The following is a 21088-nucleotide window of genomic DNA, read 5'->3' as shown; positions in this document are numbered from 1 at the left end:
GTTCAAGGTGTTCATTTCAAAGTCACATATGATACACAGGTTCAAGCCATCTTTTCCTCATGTATAAAGACATCACAATACACAAAGTGAAGACTGAATTACTAATCAACCCCTTCCCCTTCAATATTGACACAGTTTACTATGCTGACATTAAAAATGAGAGTGAAGTAAAACATTTCTAGATATTGAGTACACTTATAATTTGTTCCTAGAGTGAAATTAAAAAAAAATGCTACAGAAACATGATGAAATTTATATTTCTTCCTGATACAAGAAATTTGTCTAAAAAATTTGTAATTATAAAACAAATTTGTTCTTATAAAGAAATGGCTAACTTTTTTCCCCCCATGGTTAAAATTCTTACTTGGAGATAACTCAAATTTTCAGTTGAGCTCTCTTTTCCTGGGGGGCGGGGGGGGGGGTGGGGAGAGGTGGATTGTTGTTAATATTATACAGCACATTCGATAAACCTAGGGATGTTTCAGAGGACTACAGCACACTGTTACAATCAGCCAAACTGTAATAGTTTCCTGTCTTGTGATTATGTAAATTTTAAAGAAAAGAGGTCTCTTACAAGCTATTTACAAAAGTTTACACTTCAGTGTTTCTCTCTCACACAGTTCAAATTGACTGATGACAAGCACTTGTCACATAATGTAGGCACATCTCCATTCTGTTGCTTCAGTGGAGGGGCGAGGTCTTCTGTGGGATCATGATTCTGGATTCCATTTCCTGCATAAGCGGGACTGTTTAATATACTAGTTCTTCCCAGCCATGTTTATGCCATACTGCGTTCTGTATATCTTCCCTGGTCTGAAGAGCCTTGTAAGCCCAAAGATGGTGCACCATATAGAGCTGCCCAATGTGGGAGAAGAACCCTCCCCTCGTTACCATCCTGTCTGAAGCAAACGGCACGAGCCCAGTAACTGCCCCATTGAAACAGGGTTCCTGGTTGGAGCTGGCAGGATCTGAGTTCATATATGTTCCATCCGGGCTGTGGGATGGGCTCATTCCAGAAACTGAACTCCACCAGCAGCTGACTCTTGAGAGAAGCCTGTTGCTTCTTGCCTTACGGAATTACAAAAATTCCTGATTTTCTTTGGGTTTATTCATCACCTTCATGAGGGCTGGATAGCCTCCTTCGTAACCCTAACCCTAACCCCAAGGTGAACAGCTTGACCCTGCTCACCATACCGCGTGTTCCAAGTCCACACCAAAGTACAAGGGTAATGTTTATCTTCATGAATCTTTGGCAACACCTCTTGACAAATTGTGTTGTATGCTTCTAGGCGTTCCGGTGTCACACTGTGAAACTGTAATTTGTACAGACTGCTGGTTTCCTTTTTGATTATGAGGTTAGAGTGAGCATCTTTCCTTCGGTCAACTTTCTGGACAAACAAGGATTTTAGCCCGCTGTCCTCTCGAGGTCTGTTGTTGGGAGATGTCAGTTTCCGGAGCTGGGGCAGCAGGCGGCAGGGGCTGGCCCGCCCGGGGAAGCCGCAGGCTGAGGCCGCTCCGGGGGCGCGCAGCGCTCCAGCCGCCCCCTTGCTCAGGTGCCTCGCTCCCATCGCCCGGGCGAGGTCTCTGCTCTTTAACATGCCGTCTAGGGTGGTCATAGCTTTTCTTCCAAGGAGCAAGTGTCTTTTAATTTCATGGCTGCAGTCACCATCTGCAGCAACTTTGGAGCCCAAGAAAATAAAGTCGCTCGCTGTTGCCATTTTTTCCCTATCTAGTTGCATGAAGTGATGGGACCGGATGCCATGATCTTAGTTTTTTGAATGTTGAGTTTTAAGTCAGCTTTCTCACTCTCCTGTTTCACCTTCATCAAGAGGCTTTAGTTCCTCTTTGCTTTCTGCCATTAGGGTGGTGTCATCTGCATATCTGAGGTTATTCATGTTATTCTCAGCAATCTTGAAAATATATAGTCTCATGAAAATGAAGAGGCCATGGTTCTCTTATGACAGAAGCCTCTGGGGTCAGGCATCGCTTTTATTAGTGTTTGGTCCCCTAAGTCTTTTTGCTTGACTTTATGACTTTTGGTGGATGCTTAATAAAACATTGGTTTAATACATGTATGAATGAATGAACCATGAATGTGAATAAACATGTTTTGGTTTCTAAGCAAGGTCCCTTAAATTATATACAAATAACTATTAAATATGCCATGGTTAGCTAATAAAAGAAATGTCATATCCAGGGAGCAAACCCAAAAGAGTTTGATATCATCTCATTGAACTCTATAGCCAGAGAATCACCTAGAAGAACATTAAAATATCTCTGATTGAGAAAGAACAGTGGGAGAAGTAAACTTGAATTAAGGGAAAGTGAATTGCAAAATATTTTATTTAAAAAATCATGTCAATGTATGGCAAAAACCACTACAATATTGTAAAGTAATTAGCCTCCAACTAATAAAAATAAATGGGAAAAAAATGAAGTTTTATTCTTCTCAAGTTAATGTAACTCAGAATAGACTGTGGTCTAATAGAGGTCAAGCTCTCTGTTTAATAATAACAGCAAGAAGCCCTTTGTGCTCTTTCCTCCAGCTGCTTTAACAAATTCCTGCAAATTTAGTGACTTAACACAAATTTGGAAAAGATCTTGATGCTGTGAAAGATTGAAGGCAAAAGGAGAAGAGGGAAGCAGAGGATGAGATGGTTAGATAGCATCACTGACTCAATGAACATGAGTTTGAGCAAACTCTGGGAGATAGTGAAGGACAGGGAAGCATGGCATGCTGCAGTCCATGGTGGTCACAAAGAATCAGACAAGACTTAACGACGAACAACAGCATGTTCCTAATAGTTTGTGTTATCTTGGGAATATCGTTTAAACCTTATCTCAGCTTCAGTTGGGAATGCATTTAGCTATAGGTAATAGAAAAGTTATTCTTCATTAGTCTCTTAAATAAGGGTTTATAGTCTCACATAATAAAATTAAAAAATAGGCTGTTGGACCAGTATTTTTTTCTTTTCTTTTCATTCCTGGTCACATAATGGCTGTGACAGTTCCAGTCCTCACAATCACATACAAAACAAGACGGGAGTGTGGAGGAGAGAGTCAGCTGTAGTTTAGCTCCTTTAAACGAAAACCAACACACATACAACCAAAAAAGATGTCCCAGAAGCCCTAGCAGATTTCTACTTCATGAGACACGAGTCTGAACTGTAGCACATACTCCTACAGCAGGACTAGGAAAAATGAATACCTAGACTGAAGCAGGGCAGTTTTTCTCTTGAACCCACTGAGGATTTTGTTAGCAATGAGGTTGGGATGATGGAATGAATGGATGTCAGATAGGCACCCAATTGTGTCTACCACGTTCCCACTTTGCAAAATGAAGTTAGTAACACCTAACCTACCAACTGTGTAGAGTCCTATGAGGTGTGTGTGTGTGTGAGTGTGTGTGTGTGTGTGTATGTTAGTCACTCAGTCGTGTCTGACTCTTCATGACCCCATGGACTCTATCCCACCAGGCTCCTCTGTCCATGGGATTCTCCAGGCAAGAATACTGGAATGAGTTGCCATTCCTTTTTCCAGGGGATCTTCCCAACTCAGGGATCAAACTTGGGTCTCCGTGAGGTTCTGATAGGCTCACATATGTGAAAGAGCTTTGCAGAATGCCTTGCAAACTATTGAGTAGTTTATTTTATGCACAAATTAGAGAGTATTCTATCCTACACTCAACTAAGTACACAGCAGGTACACAAGTATTTATTTAGATTTTATGTTGAAAAGTAAACTTACCTTCTACTTCTGACAGAGGACTGTTATAAAATAATGCTATACACTGTGTTGATATGGTTTTTTCTTCTTTTGGAATGTATAGATTATCACCATAGCAATAACAGTAACCATAACAGCAAAGACTATCAACACTGCATTACAATTTAATGACAGAAAGGAAGGAAAAATATCTTGTCATTTTTAGTTGTATGGGAGAGTTTTGGTAAGAACATACTGTTACTTGACCAGTAACATCTGTACTCCTAAGAAAACAACATGAAAAGCCAGAATATTGGTTTTATAGCTGATTGTAAAAAGTCATCATTCTGAGGCAGAGTGTCCTGGGGTGTCACCTGGAGATAGGGGCCATGTGGGAAAAACTCATATTTTGAATCATCCACATCACTTCCTGACTCTGGTCATTGCTCTTCATGCTCTAGAAGGAGAATGCTTTCTGGTCCCTCAGCTAGTGAAAGCAAACTGCAATGCACCCTTAGGTTCCCTCTCATTTAATTTTTAAAGACCAATTTATCATGCTGTGAAACTCTATTAAATACTAGGCTAAAACTTTATTAACTATAATTTGTTCTGCTAAAGCTAATGAAGGGGACAACAGAGAACGAGCTGGTTGGATGCCATCACCGACTCGATGGACATGAGTTTGAGTGAGCTCCGGGTGTTGGTGAAGGACAGGGAAGCCTGGCATGCTGCAGTCCGTGGGGTCGCAAAGAGTTGGACACAACTGAGCAACTGAACTGAACTGACAAAGATAATGTAGTTTATGTCAGTGGGGATAAAGGCTGGATTTATTTTCTTCATTTTGCTAAGCATTATGACTTCATGTAGATTTAGTCAATAGAGTATAATCCATCATCATCATGACATCTAATCCCTTATTACTTCAAAAGGAATCTCTAGACAATATTGATGTTTTCCTCCATAGATAAATTTATATTATCTCACCTGTAAAACGGACAATAGCTCCTTAATTATTCAAGAAGTCCATGTTCAAAAATATCCAGTTGTCTCCAATATACCTTTTAGATCTGGTTCATAATATATAGATATAAATTATATATAAAAATTGACCATATATGTAAATATCATATGTGTGTGTGTGTGTGTGTGTGTGTGTGTGTGTGTGTGTGTGAAAACCATGTATCTATATATGAAACATATGAATTGAATGAAACAGGAATTGGTTTACGGGATTATGTAGGCTGGTAAGTCTGAAATCTGCAGGGCAAGCTGGCAGGTTAGACACTCTCAGGCAGGAGCTTCTCCCTCAAGGAAACCTCAGTTTTGCTTTTAAGGCCTTTCAACTGGTTAAATGAGGCCCATCCACTTTATCCATGGATAATTTCTTTTCCTTAAAGTCAAGTGATTGTAGACATTAACCACGTCTATAAAATACATCCATAGTGATGCCTAGATCAGTGTTTAGTTGGAATCTGGCTGCTATAGCCTAGCCAGGTTGACACACAGAACTAAATTCCACAGTGCTGTTTAGCTTTTTCTTCTAGTCCTGTGGTGTCCTATATGGTGACCACCAGCTCCTAATAAGCACTTGAAATGTAGTTAGTCTGAACTCTAGTGTGAAATCCCTACCAAATTTAGAAGACATGGTACAAATAAAGAGTATAAATGATCTCATTAACAATTTTTTAATTATTTGGTTATCATTGTTTTTATTATTGCTTATATGAAATAATAGTATTTGAGGTATGTTGAATTAAAAATGTATTAACTACTATAATTAATCTTATCGGTTCATTTTACTTTTTAAAGTGGATGACTAGAAAATTTTAAATTATATTTGTGGCAACATGTATATGTGGGGAGGACAGTGCTACTCTAGCCTCTATATCTTCTGTAAGCTAGAAGTTAGACTCTAAAGATTTGGTTAGATTAAGCCTAAACTATCCCAGTAAGATTGCATTGTCATGGTACTTCATATGGGAGTAGAAAGTATTGTCTTTGTATATACTAATAGTGATTTAGAGCTTGGTCACAGGATTAACGTGATGAACATTGAATCTTCCGTGGTAAAATTAGGCTTTTCTCCTTGTGACCAGAAAGTAATCCACATGGTGTTACTTTGCTGCCATAAGAACATTCTGTTTCTAATCACCAATTTATCTAGTGATTTCAATAGCCATTGATAATTCTTGCTCAAATCAATAATTACATCAGAGATTTCAAACATAGCTGATGTTCAATTTTGCCATTTCTTATACATAAGTAATTATCATTAGTCCATCAAGTAGAGGTTTCCTGTTTAACTCAGATCATTTGCTATAAATACTTATTGAAAAGATTCTTGTCTCTTTTCTTTCATTCTTACCTCTCTCCTTCAATTGCCAGTTTTCAATGTAAAGAATTGATTTAATGTTTGCCATAAATGATGATATGTTCATTGGAGGGACTGATGTTGAAGCTGAAACTCCAATACTTTGGCCACCTGATGCGGAGAGATGATTCATTTGAAAAGATCCTGATGCTGGGAAAGATTGAGGGCAGGAGGAGAAGGGGACGACAGAGGATGAGATGGTTGGATGGCATCACCGACTCGATGGACATGGGTTTGGGTGGACTCTGGGAGTTGGTGATGGGCAGGGAGGCCTGGTGTGCTGTGGCTCATGGAGTCGCAAAGAGTCAGACACGACTGAATGACTGAACTGAACTGAAAGGATGATAAATTACTTTTTTCTTGGTTTCTCTTTTTTCAATATCATTATAAACTTGTGGACTTTCTTTACATACAGAATATCTTTCAGTCAACTTAAATCATTATTCTCTTTGATGCTTGAGTTTTTATATTTAAATTATGGGTGGCCCTTCAGTTTGGTTCCAGTATCCACTGACATAATCTCACTGATCCTGGAAAGCTTTCTTGCTTTCTGGGAAAGCAACATATCCCAGAGCAGACTCATCTTGTGCCTTCCTGCTCATATTTGAATCAATCATTTCTTTAAAAAAGCCTTGTATTAGGAAATGTGTTTTAGAAACTAAGATCTTGTGCTTAGAGTCACAACTTTATTTACTTGTAATTATATCTGAATTTTACGGTCATAAACTTGGGGTAAAAAAATGGAATTTAAAAAAAAAAAATGGAATTTTATTTCCCTATATGCAACCTGAATTTCCATTGATGTTAGTAAACTCTTTCCAATCCAATTAAATTCAGCCCCTTCTAGAATTTTCTTAGGCTTAGTTGGATTAAAATTCAATCAAATTTAGATCTCTTGTTTCTTGCAATCCTAACCTTTTCCCCAAAGATAGTATAGATGTCAGGGCTAGGAAACACGAGTGTTTTATGTTGTCCTAGAACCTAAAAGGAGGTGTCATATTCATGCATAGGATGCCAGCCTTTGAAAATAATAACACAGGATCCCTTTTCAGCAGCGTCCACACCTAAAATGTGTGTGTTCTCTCTGCTCCTTGGTCCCCTGGTCTCTGCAGACCACTCTGTGCTCTCTGTCCGAGCTGCGAGGAATTTCTAGGTCTAATCATCCACTCGCAACTGCTGCCACCTGCATCTGGATTGTAAGAAAATTTAGGATGCTCTTTCCCTCCCTCGGGGGCTCCCTCTGGGGCTCCCTCCGGGACTGTCTTTCTGTTCCTTACCATATATTTCTACTTTAATGCTGGCTTCTCTTGAAGTGTTTTGTCTCCTACCCAAAGACAATAAATACCACTAATTTTGGTGTAGGAGGCCAAAAGAAACACGAAGAAAGAAAGACTTGTGTTATTGTTTCCAAATATTACTTTGCTGCACATCACTTCGGAAAGATGTGCTATTCCCTGCCTTAGCGCCTACCCTTTCTCACCTCCAGAATTTTGCTCATGTGTTCTTTTTGCATAGATTGACCTTTCCCACTCCCTCCCAGGCTCTGTATATTCAGATCCACCCATTCTTCGGGCCCACACAAGCTTAGAAAATAGTCCTTTCTCCTTCTATTCTAATTATACTTCATTTCTACCTTTCTTGTTGAACTTATTATTTTATTCATTATTCATTCTATGAACATATATACTAAGAATTTTCTTCCTACCAAGGTTTGTGCCTTTAAAATCTGAACTGGATTGTATATTCTTTGGAAGGAGAATCAGTGTCTAGTTCATTGTTGTATTTCTGTACTCATCAAATATTTCTGAAGGAAGGAATGGCTCAATGAATAAGCATGTAAATTGCTGACCACCCAGACTGCAGGAACCTTATATTTTCTCTAGCTTCTAGGGCTCAGATGCCTAAATTCTTGGCTTTCCATACTTCTCATTCAAACCTACTTTCGTGTACACCTATTTTCTCTTTTTCCTTTCTAAGAGGAGAAAGAGATCCATTTTCAACCTCAGACAAGCCTTTCTACTCATCTTATGTCCAGAAAACATCTCCTAATTTCCCTAGAATCTTGATTCAGCAGTGGTCTCCTTTGCTCTATCTTTACCCTTTCTGTTAGCTCCTTCTACTCAGCATATAAACAGGCTCTCGTGTTTCAAATCTTTTAAAGCCCTCTCCCTCTCTTACCCTAAAATTCTCCTACCTGCCTCTCTATCTTCATCTCCTGTTATTGCAACCCGAAAGCTATGTTCCTGTCATACTGAAATATCTGACCCTCTATCTTAGTTCACCTGTCTTTTTTACTTTTCATATGCTCTTTTGCTTGAATATCTTCTCATTCTTTGCCTCCAAGTCTCAGCTCAAACATTCTCTCCTCTGAGGAGTCCTCTACGGCTCCCACAGAATAGATGGTTATAATTTCATCAGTTTCAACTCCCTTCTATAATTTCACCAGTTTCAGATGTGTTATAATCATCTGTTGATTTATCTGCCTCCTGTGAGTGATTGTGGGATCCTTGTGGGCAATTACATGGTCTTATTAATAACATGTATATTCCCAGTGGTTGGCTGTAGTAGGTCCTAAGGGCTTTAATTGATACACTGATTAATGAATGAAGCAATGAGACTGATTGTCTCATTGTCTATAGCTGCTCCACTGTGCCCAGGAAAAATCCTATGATAGTTCAAGCCAATGTGTGTTCCTCCTGTAGCCAGCTCTGGCAAGGGCACCCTGACCTTGGCAAGGTTGTGTCATGTATTGAGTAGGAAATCAACTAACTTTCTTGTTTGTGTAATATGCTGGCCAAAGGAAAGATGTCTGTGTGTGGTGAGGACAGCAAATGAAAAGACCTTCTGTGCAAGGAATGTTCCTCTCTTTCATTTCACAGGAGTTACCTCCTTGGAATGTAAACCCTAATTCAAGGAGGGTTACAACAAATCTTGCTCATAAGGGCTAGGACAAGTAGACAGTTGTGGAAATCTTTATTCCAGTGTCTGAACTTTCTGCTAAAGCAAATAGGAAAAGAAAAAGAAAAAAAAAACCATAATTATCCATCTTGGCTATAAGTCCTTTCTACCATTCATTGAAAACAAGTACTAGGGAAAAAAACCTAAAAAATAATCTAACAAAACCCATTCATTTACCCACCCTAATTCACATTTTAAAGTTGAAGACTCTAAGGTCCAGAGTAGTGGGAGCAGACCTGTCCAGGGTCTTGCAACCAGTAACTGACAAAACTGGTATTTGATCTCAGGTTTCCTGATATCCCACCCAATACCGTTTCCACTTCATTATACTAATTATATGCATAATTTCTATTATAAATAGAAAAAATACATGAAGAGAAAAAGAGATGACCACAGCAGCTGGAATGTATTATGATACTGTAAGGTAATTTAACAGCATACATATGATTCCAAACATTACTGCATTTGTCATTTCCTTATATTGATCTATGACCTGGTGTTGATCTTTCCTGATACTAAAAATATTTTAGTTTGAAATGATTGTTTCACATTTTGGTTCTTCAACTACAAAATACATGGTTCTGCTTTGGAAAGATCATGAAATCAATGACAGATTTAATATCTGATAATGAAGCACAGCATTTGATGATGAAATTGCCAGATTACCATTAGATAGATGTTAAAAGCTGGGAAGGGTCTGAAGTTTTACCATACTTACAATCTTTCAAGTCAGCTTCATGGCTGCTGATGAAGACACAAAACCCCTGGGTTAGAATCATAAGACTTTATCAGTCCTGGCAAGAGCAATCGTCGGAGTGCATTTGCATTTGCACTGGTTTCCTAAACCCCAAGTCCTGCAGGGCAACACAAAGAAGGCTGGCTGACAGTAGCATTCACAGTGGGTTGGTGTGGCAGAAGAACCCGGAGGTTAGGGAATCTGAATCTTCTATAACATGTAGCAAGGCTGACTGCCTTTTGCTGTAAAAGGAGATACCATCTCTATCTCCAAAGGCTGCCTGCTGCACAAACAAAAAATATCCCTGGAAAACTCATCTGAAACAGAGATTGTCAGAACCTCTACTTACAAAACATGCAAAACCAATATGGACCCACAGAATATTCCCTTGTACTAATACCTGCCTGCTCATTTCTTTACAGTCTTGGCTTCTGGTGAATTTTTCCATGAGTATGCCAGTCTATCAGCCACTCTGCTTAATCTGGCTGAGAGAAGCTGGGACTGAATCTGCGAATTAGTCTTACACAGCATTTAATTAAGGATACTCTCACCAAAACTTCAACCAACAGGATGAGGCCATCTGCTCTGCTTGCTTTAATCATGCACCTAGGGCTCAGACCCACTTAGCTAAACAAATCCCATAAACCATCAGTGTCTACTGTAGAAAGTATCAAGTGGTTTCTCCTTGAATTGCTTGGCCTGAGGCATTAATCCGGGTGCAGTAAGATGTATCAGCGATTGGACAGATTCCATCTTGGCCTGCAAGGAGGAAGGAAGTCTAGGAAGATTCTGGCCTCCAGACTAACTCTGGCCTGTGGATTGAGACTGACCTAAATGCCTTCCAGCACCAAAGTGAGGCATCAATCAGTTCAACTAAAGTCAGGGGGAAAATGTGTATTGTCTTTTTTAGTTGAAGGATTCCTTTTGTAGGGAAAACTGTCTTGAGGGTGCCCATGAAGAACAAGTCAGTTCTCCCTCTGAGAATTTTCCCTGAAGTAACCTTATTTTGGAGAGGTCATTGCAACTGTCTGAGGACTACATGATCTAGAAGTGGTATTTCTTTCAACACTTTCAGGTCTCCTATGACAATCTCTAAGGTGCAAAGCACTGTGTTCTAAGGAAGGAGGCAAGTTAGTGCCTGGCTTTCACAAAGAAATACAGTCCTGAGCAAGCTGCTGTCGTTTACAATCCTTCGAGCCCCCCAGATGGGACAGACTTCAGGCAGGGGCACAGGCTGTCAGTGCTTCATAGCCAGTGTGTCCCCATGGCCAGCCCACAGTTCCAACTTGACTTATAGTAATTGAGTCTAATCCTTGTTTTTAGAGGAACTGCCTGAGTGTGTTCAACTTTACCTATTTGTCCACAATACCGTCTAGATGGCATTCATCCAGTCTATGGAATGACTGAGTATCAACTATGCGGCTAGGAGTAAAGAGATCCAGAGAGGCTGGCAGATATTTTGCATGGAAAGTGCAGAAGCTGGGGCCTTTATAAGACTTACAGAGGTTGTTTATGTCTACCACTTTGGCCTGTATGGGTCAGTTGGCAAGCAGTGTACCCAACCAAGTGACCATTATCCTTAGGCCATCACTGGACCATGTAAAACCCACAAGAGAACAAGATGGTAGCATCAGAATTAAGTTTGGATTCTCTAGGTTCCTATTAATCTGGCTGCCACCAAGAAGTTGCACCAGTCAGGTTGGCCTAAGGTTGCCATTAGGGAAAAGAGAGAAGTATCAAGTCCAGAAATGTCAGGGTGGAACCTCCAGTTTTTAAAACAGATGTACGTAATTCCTGATTATTACCCAGAACATGTCTGAGAGAAGATGATTCCTTTCCGGGGGTAGCCACATTCAGTGAACAAACCTCCTTGTTAAAAATATTGTAGACCAGGAGGTGAGACAGGTAGAGTCAGAAATCTTTGGGCTTTGTCCTTTGAGAAGGTCAACACTCCACAGTGCAACAGGTCTATGGATGGTAGGGATAGTGAAAAGTCCATTGAATACATTGACAACCAGCCCACTATAGGGTGGTTTTTGCAGTAAAACTCATGTATTTTCAAACTCTAAAAAGCAGAAAACATGACACAAGTTAGTTTTAAGTGCCAAAATGGTATGACCAAGATCAACTGGTGGGACTAAAACAGTAACATGGGATTTTGTAAGCATTTCAGAGGAAGAGAGGAACTACCAATAGCCCCAGGAAAGAATAAAAAATCCAACTTAGTCTTTCAGGAGCAGATGGAGATACATGCATACAGTGTGGTCTCCTTCACCTTGAGACAGACAGGTCAGCTTTTGCCAGGAATCACAAATCTGGCATGTAGCAGTAGTTTTGGAATTAGAAAAAGTGTTTTTGCTTTTCCCAATCTATGATGGTGGACATGTTTCCATATCTGGTAAGACATGGATCTAGATGGGAAGAGTATCAAAGTGCGTGGTGCAGCTTGATTACAGTTGTCTCATTGAAGAACAAGCTCTTACTGTGGTGTCTACATGAGTGACCCAAATGGTTGACAGCAGCTGTAATTTATTTTTGCTATTCACGGCCCCAAAGAGGGGCTTTCCAAAATGCTAGGCTGTTAGTAACAACCCAAGAGTCAACAAAAATGGAGCAAGGTTCATCAAAGGGAGTATTGGACAAAGAACAGACTTGAATCCTGACCATTGAGGAGAGCAACCATGTCCACTATTGATTCTGCATTTGTGGCATTGAGATTGAAGTACCACAGCAGCACTTGGACACGTTTGGTTTTAACTGGACTGAGCCATGGGTGAGCCAGTCATTTAGGGAAACCTCTGTGCATTGTTGATCTCATTGAACTAGTGGCTTTGCCTTAAGCAGTGTCAGTTTAGTTCAGCTTCAACATCAGCCTTTCCAATGGATATACAGTATTGACTTCCTTTAGGATGGATTGGTTGGATCTCCTTGCAGTCCAGGGGACTCTCAAGAGTCTTCTCCAACACCACAGTTCAAAAGCATCAATTCTTTGTCTCTCTGCTTTCTTCACAGTCCAACTCTCGCATCCATAGATGACCACTGGGAAAACCATAGCTTTGAATAGGCGGACCTTTGTTGGAAAAGTAATGTCTCTGCTTGTTAATATGCTGTCTAGGTTGGTCATAACTTTTCTTCCAAAGAGCAATTGTCTTTTAATTTCATGGCTGCAGTCACTATCTGCAGTGATTTTGGAGCCCAAGAAAATAAAGTCTGTCACTGTTTCCATATTTTCCCCATCTATTTGCCATGAAGTGATGGGACCAGATGCCATGATCTTAGTTTTCTGAATGTTGAGTTTTCAGTCAACTTCTTCACTCTCCTCTTTCACTTTCATCAAGAGGCTCTTCAGTTCTTCTTTGCTTTCTGCCATAAGGATGGTGTCATCTGTGTATCTGAGGTTATTGATATTTCTCCCAGCAATCTTGATTCCAGCTTGTGCTTCATCCAGCCCAGCGTTTCTCATGAAGTACTCTGCATATAAGTTAAATAAGCAGGGTGACAGTATACAGCCTTGACATACTCCTTTCTGTATTTGGAACCAGTCTGTTGTTTCATGTCCAGTTCTGACTGTTGCTTCCTGACCTTCATACAGATTTCTCAAGAGGCAGGTCAGGTGGTCTGGTATTCCCAAGTCTTTCAAAATTTCCCAGAGTTTGTTATGGTCCACACAGTCAAAGGCTTTAGCATAGTCAATAAAGCAGAGGTAGATATTTTTTCTGGTACTCTCTTTCTTTTTCGATGATCCAACAGATTTTGGCAATTTGATTTCTGGTTCCTCTGCCTTTTCTAAATCCAGCTTGAACATCTGGAAGTTCACGGTTCACATACTGTTCAAGCCTGGCTTAGAGAATTTTGAACATTACTATGCTAGTGTTTAAGATGAGTGCAATTGTGCAGTAGTTTGAGCATTCTTTGGCATTGCCTTTCTTTGGGATTGGAATGAAAACTAACATTTTCCAGTCCTGTGGCCATGACTGAGTTTTCCAAATTTGCTGGCATATTGAAGGCAGCACTTTCACAGTACCATCATTTAGGATTTGAAATAGCTCAACAGGAATTCCATCACCTCTCCTAGTTTTGTTCATAGTGATGCTTCCTAAGGCCCACTGACTTCACATTCCAGGATGTCTGGCTCTAGGTGAGTGATCACACCATTGTGATTATCTGGTTCATGATCTTTTTTGTATGGTTACTTGTATTCTGGCCATCTCTCCTTAAAATCTTCTGCTTCTGTTAGGTCCATACCATTTCTGTCCTTTATTGTGCCCATCTTTGCATGAAATGTTCCCTTGTTATCTCTAATTTTCTTGAAGAGATCTCCAGACTTTCCCATTCTATTGTTTTCTGTTATTTCTTTGTACTGATCGCTGAGGAAGGCTTTCTTATCTCTCCTTGCTATTCATTGGAACTCTGCATTCAAATGGATATATCTTTCCTTTTCTCCTTTGCCTTTCACTTCTCTTCTTTTCACAGCTATTTGTAAGCCCTCCTCAGACAGCCATTTTGCCTGTTTGAATTTCTTTTCCTTAGGGATGGTCTTGATCCCTGCCTCCTGTACAATGTCATGAACCTCCGTCCACAGTTCTTGAGGCACTCTATCAGATCTAATCCCTTGAATCTATCTGTCACTTCCACTGTATAATCATAAGGGATTTGATTTAGGTCATACCTGAATGGTCTAGTGGTTTTCCCTACTTTCTTCAATTTAAGTCTGAATTTGGTAATAAGGAGTTCATGATCTGAGCCACAGTCAGCTCCTGTTATTGTTTTTGCTGAGTGTATAGAGCTTCTCCACCTTTGGCTGCAAAGAATATAATCAATCTGGTTTCAGTGTTGACCATCTGGTGATGTCCATGTGTAGAGTCTTTCCTTGTGTTGTTGGAAGAGGGGGTTTGCTATGACCAGTGCATTCTCTTGGCAAAATTCTATTAGCCTTTGCCCTGCTTCATTCTGTACTCCAAGGTCAAAGTTGACTGTTACTCCAGGTATTTCTTTTGCACTTTCTACTTCTGTATTCCAGTCCCCTGTAATTGAAAGGACATGTTTTTTTGGGTGTTAGTTCTAGAAGGTCTTGTAGGTCTTCATATAACCATTCAACTTCAGCATTATTGGTTGGGGCATAGACTTGGATTACTGTGATATTGAATGGTAGTGTAATGGGGAATGAAGTTTCCCCCAGGAGGATGGCTGTCTTTTCTTCATGTCAAGCCAAGATGCTCCTTGGGCTAGCTTAGCTGTATCTTGCGCATTTCATTTTCATTTGACGAGTGAGGCCTGCTGTGATGTGCCATTCACATCCTGTTAATTGTTGTGTCTGAGTTGATGCACTACATAATGGATTATCAGCCTAAAGAGTTACAAGGACTCCATGGGTCAGGTGTTCAGTGTCAACAGGAGCCCAGTAGCAAACTAAGAGCTGCTTTTCAAAAGGGATGTGCCCAGTAACTTTCTCAGAGAAGTGATAGGTCCAGAACCGTAAGAGTGCCCCTGGTGGAAGATTCTAGATGGAGGCATCTTCTGCCAGAGGCTTCAGCGGGTGGAATAATTGGCCAGAAATGTATAGCTCCAAGAGGCCATTAAGGTTGTAAAGCCCTATTTGGGATGGGCTAGAGAGATGATTAGAAAGCAATTTACAGTTTTTTTTTTTTTTTTTAAAAAAAACACTTCTCTACATGCAGGTTTTACCAATCAGAATTCGTTCTGGAACTTATGGGACAAAATGTACAAGCATATAACATATTAATTCTCTTAACAGTGTCAGTTGGAAAACCAGCAACAACAATACATTGAGTTGGTCCAAATGCCCCATCCATAAAGTCACGTTAGCTCCCTGTCCCACTGTGGGCCCTGCCAGTACTTAATAGTAGAATTTGGATGTCCCTAACCCTCATGGAACTGGTAGAATGGTGAATTGGGCATCTGTATCCAACAGTCATAAAAGTTTTAGTCTCTCTCCTCCCTGAAATTTCTCTGCATACTCAAATGGGTCTATCTAGCCACTGGAGACAAAGAGACCTTGTCTCATCTCTAATCATACTTTCTTTTAAAGTCCTTTAGCCTGGAGAGAAGGGAGGGATCAAGGGGCAGGGAGGGAGAAGATGGCTCTGTTCCAGGAAACACATCTTTGCAGTCACTTTCTGGTTAGAGTGCCTTGGCAGTGAATCATGGTTCCATCAAATGAACTTCCAATGTTTTGGGCTCACTTAATTCTCTGGGTTGAAAGATGAGATCATCATGGCAGATACCATCAGATCAGTTTGGGGTGCCTTCTGACTTAGCTGTGACTAAGCTCAGACATATTTGCTCCCGTTGCCTGATTGGGCTTGATTCTTTGAGTGATGCTTTTTTATTTTAAAGGATTTCTCCTTAATTTGGGGCATTTCCTGATCCTTCATTGTAATAAAAGCTCTCAAATTTTCACCTGCTTTTAATGTATGATCTAGGAGAATTTTCCAGGGAGGTAGGGCCAATCATAAGAGTGTATCTAGATTGCTTTGGGTAACTTTCTCATCCTCTAGTGAGTTACCTTTGTCAGCATTATAAACCCAATATAGGGCAGTAAGCCCTCATATACACATCTGTAATTTCTTACAGGAGTTTGTCTATGGCAGAATATGTGGGTGAGGTAACTGAGTTTAAAGGACCAGGAATGAGTTGGACAAATTCAGTAGCTATTCTATGTCTAGGTCCTCTGTTCTCTAACACAGAGGGATAGCAGGAGGAATGGGGTGCTAGCCCTCAGCCTAGGAGCTGAGTTCAGGTAAGGTCTGGACTGTTTGTGTCATAGGGTCAGACACAAACATGTAATATTTATTTTTTGAGCTCATCTGTTGTTAGGTAAGAAATTTAATGAGGGAACTGAGCTTAGAAGAGAAAGAGTGTATATAAGGGGACAGAATCGGGACTCAAAGATTGAAATCATAGTGGGAACATGATATATTTGGGTGCAGATTGGGAAGAAGTCTCAGGAACATTGTCTTTATGGGCCAGTGGGTGTCAGGCTCTCTTGGAGGAACAGGTTCAAGATAATCGTCTCTTACTGGTCTTCTGAAATAAAACGTTAGCTGGTTTCCCTGAGTTCAGACTCTCCCCCTGCCAATACCGCTTCCTTGAGGCTGCCAGAGTTCCATTTGTGAAACCCAAACCTTATTGTGTTGGTGCACTGCTTGAAAACCCTTCTTTGGGCTTCCACTGCAAAATAATAAGTCTGAACTCTTTTGTAGGGCATGTGACGTACTTCACAAGTTGGACTGTCTGCTCTGCAACCTCATCTCTTACGTCTCCCTAACATGTACCCAGTGTTCTAGCCACATGGAATTATATGTTTTCCCCTGAATACACTGGGCTCTTTTATGCCAGTTTGCCTTTACTGTCTTGCCTGGAATGACCTTGCCTTTCTCTGCTTGGAAAACTACTAGGTTCAACTAGTCTCCCCTCTAAATGGTTCTCTGGCCAGCAGGCCGCGCTCTTGTGGTATCACATGCACGTGGATTATGACGCCGTGGTATCGCAGAGGCTCTGCCTGTGTTGCCACCAGACTGTGACCTTTCTGAAGGAACTTGTCTTATTGATTTTTGTAGCCCTGCTACCTACTCTAGTCTTTTGCATATAGTGGGCACTTATTCAATATTTGTTGAATCCATTTATATCTTTATGATGCACATGATTATTTCCTTGAAGCAATTTCATTTTATCATGTTAAAAAAAAAACCAGATAAAGACCCAAGATTTTAGATTATAATAAATAATAACACCAATCCATCAGATACAATATTAATGACTTTATACTAGATATCCATTTTTCATTTCCAAAGCAATCAACAGTAACTGCTGTAATTAAGCACTCTAATCTTTAAGGTTATTAAGTGTGAAATTAAGCTGAAGTCATCCAAGGGACAGTAGGTGAACATTGTTTTAGAGAATGAATGTTTATGGATTTTTTTTTTTAAAAGAGATACATGTCACACATATACAACAGAGGTTCTTTTCTGCTATACTCTTTACTTGTTCCCCAAAGCAGCACCTCCAACATTCCACACAACCTTTCTCTTCATTCCTTGCCTAAAAAACAAATATCCAAAAGGAATAGAGATATTGTGTTGATGTATCCATCAATACAAAAGATATTTATGGAAGCACTATTTGAAATGTTGTCTGAAGGAACATTTGGAAAACATTCTTCTTGTGCGCTTGGTAAGGTATTGAATCTCCAGAGGATGCACAACATTTATTCTTCCTGAAGAACAATTTGACTTGACCATTTTCTGGAAAAGCACAGAAAATGGAAGATCTTGTTACCTTGGAGGAATAGCCTGGTTGCTCAGTATCTCAATCACTGGGTGACTAGTTTGTGAAAACATTCTTTGATTCTGCTGGAGACCCTTCATGCTAAATATTATCAAAGTGTAATTAAGAAAAAAACGGCATCCCTTAACAATCCTTCAGATGGCTTCCCTAGTTTGACTCAGCAGTAAAGAAAACCAGCTGCTAGTGCAGGAGATGCAGGTGGGGACACTAGATTGGGAAGATGCCCTGGAGGAGGAAATGGCAAACCACTCCAGTATTCTTGCCTGGAAAATCCCAGGGACAGCGGAGCCTGGTGGGCTACAGTACATAGGGTTGCAAAAGAGTCATAAGCAACAGCAACTAAACAACAACAATCTTTCTGATGTGATACACTGATCTTCAGATTCCCTGACACTAAACTGCAACCATATGTAGGGTGCAAACCAAAAGTGCACATCCCCTGCACTGATGAATATTGTACAATGGTGCCCACTTTTCCACAAGGAAAAACTTACACATTTAGAGCAATAATAGTCCTTCAGTCTATAAGAAAGTCACCACCAATCAACCACATTTTCCCAGTGAGGATGCGGAAGTCTGCTACTAATAAGCAGTTAGAATTGGTTTTCAAGAAAACATTTGTTTTCTACTTAAAAGTAGACTTTTAAGAGTAAACAAGAGTAAACTCTTGTCCACAGAATTTATCTTCAAATAAGAAAATAAATCCTGGTTATGAAGAAGGAAATCTAACAAGTACTCATTGAGTGTTGTAACATGTTTTGTACATGAAGTCATTCAGTACCACTTTTAACCTTCTTCCAACTTGTCTTCTTCCACTAAAGAGGCTTGAAAGATAAAAATTATAGTTGCATCAGTTCAGTTCAGTTCAGTCGCTCAATCATCTCTGACTCTTTGCGACCCCATGAATCACAGAATGCCAGGCCTTCCTGTCCATCACAAACTCCCGGAGTTTACTCAAACTCATGCCCATCGAGTTGGTGATGCCATCCAGTCATCTCATCCTCTGTCATCCCCTTCTCCTCCTGCCCCCAATTCCTCCCAGCATCAGGGTCTTTTCCAATGAGTCACTTCTTCACATCAGGTGGCCAAAGTATTGGAGTTTCAGCTTCAACATCATCAGTCCTTCCAATGAACACCCAGGACTGATCTCCTCTAGGATGGACTGGTTGGATCTCCTTGCAGTCCAAGGGACTCTCAAGAGTCTTCTCCAACACCACAGTTCAAAAGCATCAATTCTTTGGCTCTCAGCTTTCTTCACAGTCCAACTCTCACATCCGTACATGACCACTGGAAAAACCATAGCCTTGACTAGATGAACCTTTGTTGGCAAAGTAATGTCTCAGCTTTTTAATATGCTATCTAGCTTGGTCATAACTTTCCTTCCAAGGAGTAAGCGTCTTTTAATTTCATGGCTGCAATCACCATCTGCAGTGATTTTGGAGCACCAAAAAATAAAGTCTGACACTGTTTCCACTGTTTCCCCATCTATTTCCCATGAAGTGATGGGACCAGATGGCATGATATTAGTTTTCTGAATGTTGAGCTTTAAGCCAACTTTTTCACTCTCCTCTTTCACTTTCATCAAGAGGCTTTTCAGCTCCTCTTCACTTTCTGCCATAAGGGTGGTGTCATCTGCATGTCTGAGGTTATTGATATTTCTCCCAGCAATCTTGATTCCAGCTTGTGCTTCATCCAGCCCAGCGTCTCTCATGATGTACCCTGCACATAAGTTAAATAAGCAGGCTGACAATATACAGCCTTGACGCACTCCTTTTCCTATTTAGAACCAGTCTGTTGTTCCATGTCCAGTTCTAACTGTTGCTTCCTGACCTTGCACACTCCCTTGCAATTAGACTACAGACATGTGACGGAGGTGCTACCAGTCAGATGGCCCTGAATAACATTTGAATACTAAAATGAGAAACCTGAGGTTTTAGTCTTAGAGAGAGAGTAAATCTTCTGACATGCAGTGGAGTTGGAAGCTGATTCTTCTGAAATAGCTGTGGTAGGAGTTGTGGTGTTCATATCTTAACATGCTCAGTACTAAATTTGGGGTGGCAGCTCAGCTGGTAAAGAATCTGCCTGCAATGGAGGAGACTCTGGTTTGATTCCTGGGTCGGGAAGATCCGCTGGAGGAGAGATAGGCTACACATTCCCGTATTCTTGGGCTTCCCTGATGACTCATCTGGTAAAGAATCCACCTGCAATGTGGGAGACCTGGGTTCAATCCCTGGGTTGGGAAGATCCCCTGGAGAAGGGAACGGCGACCTACTCCAGTACTCTGGCTTGGAAAATTCCATGGACTGAATAGTCTGTGGGGTCTCAGAGTCAGACACAACTGAGCGACTTTCACTTTCACTCTTTCTTCATGATATGAATTGGAAGTTTTTCCTGCCTTCATTGTACCTGGCTTGGTAGTATCCAAGTCTGGTTCTCTAGACCACATGGAGATTTGAAAGCTACCAAAAATCCCCTTCTGTTTCAACAAATTAGTGTCTTGTATTGTTTGTGACCAAGAATTCTGCTTGTCTTTGGTGTACTAAACACATATTCCCTGCTCTTTGGTATATTCTGGAAAGGGAGATACATATTAAGCACAGATGGAATGAGAAACATACAATTGCAACTGTGGGGTTAAAATGGAAGAAAGTATAGGGAGATATGGGCCTTCCCAGGAGGTGCCAGTGGTAAAGAAGTCATCTGCCATTGCAGGAGAGGTAAGAGACACGGGTTCAATCCCTGGATCAGACAGATCCCCTGGAGGAGGGCATGGCAACCCATTCCAGTATTCTTGCCGGGAGAATTCCCATGGACAGAGGAACCTGGGGGGCCATAGGCCATAGGGTCGCACAGAATCGGACACGACTAAAGTGACTTAGCACGCACCCATAGGGAGATGTGGAAAATGATGGGATTGAAGTTTGAAACTGTGGCCCTGCTTTAATCTCCCAGTCCAAACACCCATCAACTCGCTTGCAATTTAGGATTAGTGAGAAACAAACGAGCATCTT

General features: G+C 40.7%; 1 pseudogene; it reads right to left on the bottom strand.

Annotated features, from left to right (window-relative positions):
- Positions 1 to 665: 665 nt before the first annotated feature.
- LOC133067135 (protein NipSnap homolog 2-like) lies at positions 666 to 1598 on the bottom strand (annotated as a pseudogene).
- Positions 1599 to 21088: the final 19490 nt, after the last annotated feature.

This window comes from Dama dama, chromosome 12 (assembly GCF_033118175.1).
Source record: "Dama dama isolate Ldn47 chromosome 12, ASM3311817v1, whole genome shotgun sequence".
Classification (NCBI taxonomy): domain Eukaryota; kingdom Metazoa; phylum Chordata; class Mammalia; order Artiodactyla; family Cervidae; genus Dama; species Dama dama.
The sequence above is the reverse complement of the archived record's forward strand: the minus strand, read 5'-3'. Positions and strand labels throughout refer to the sequence as shown.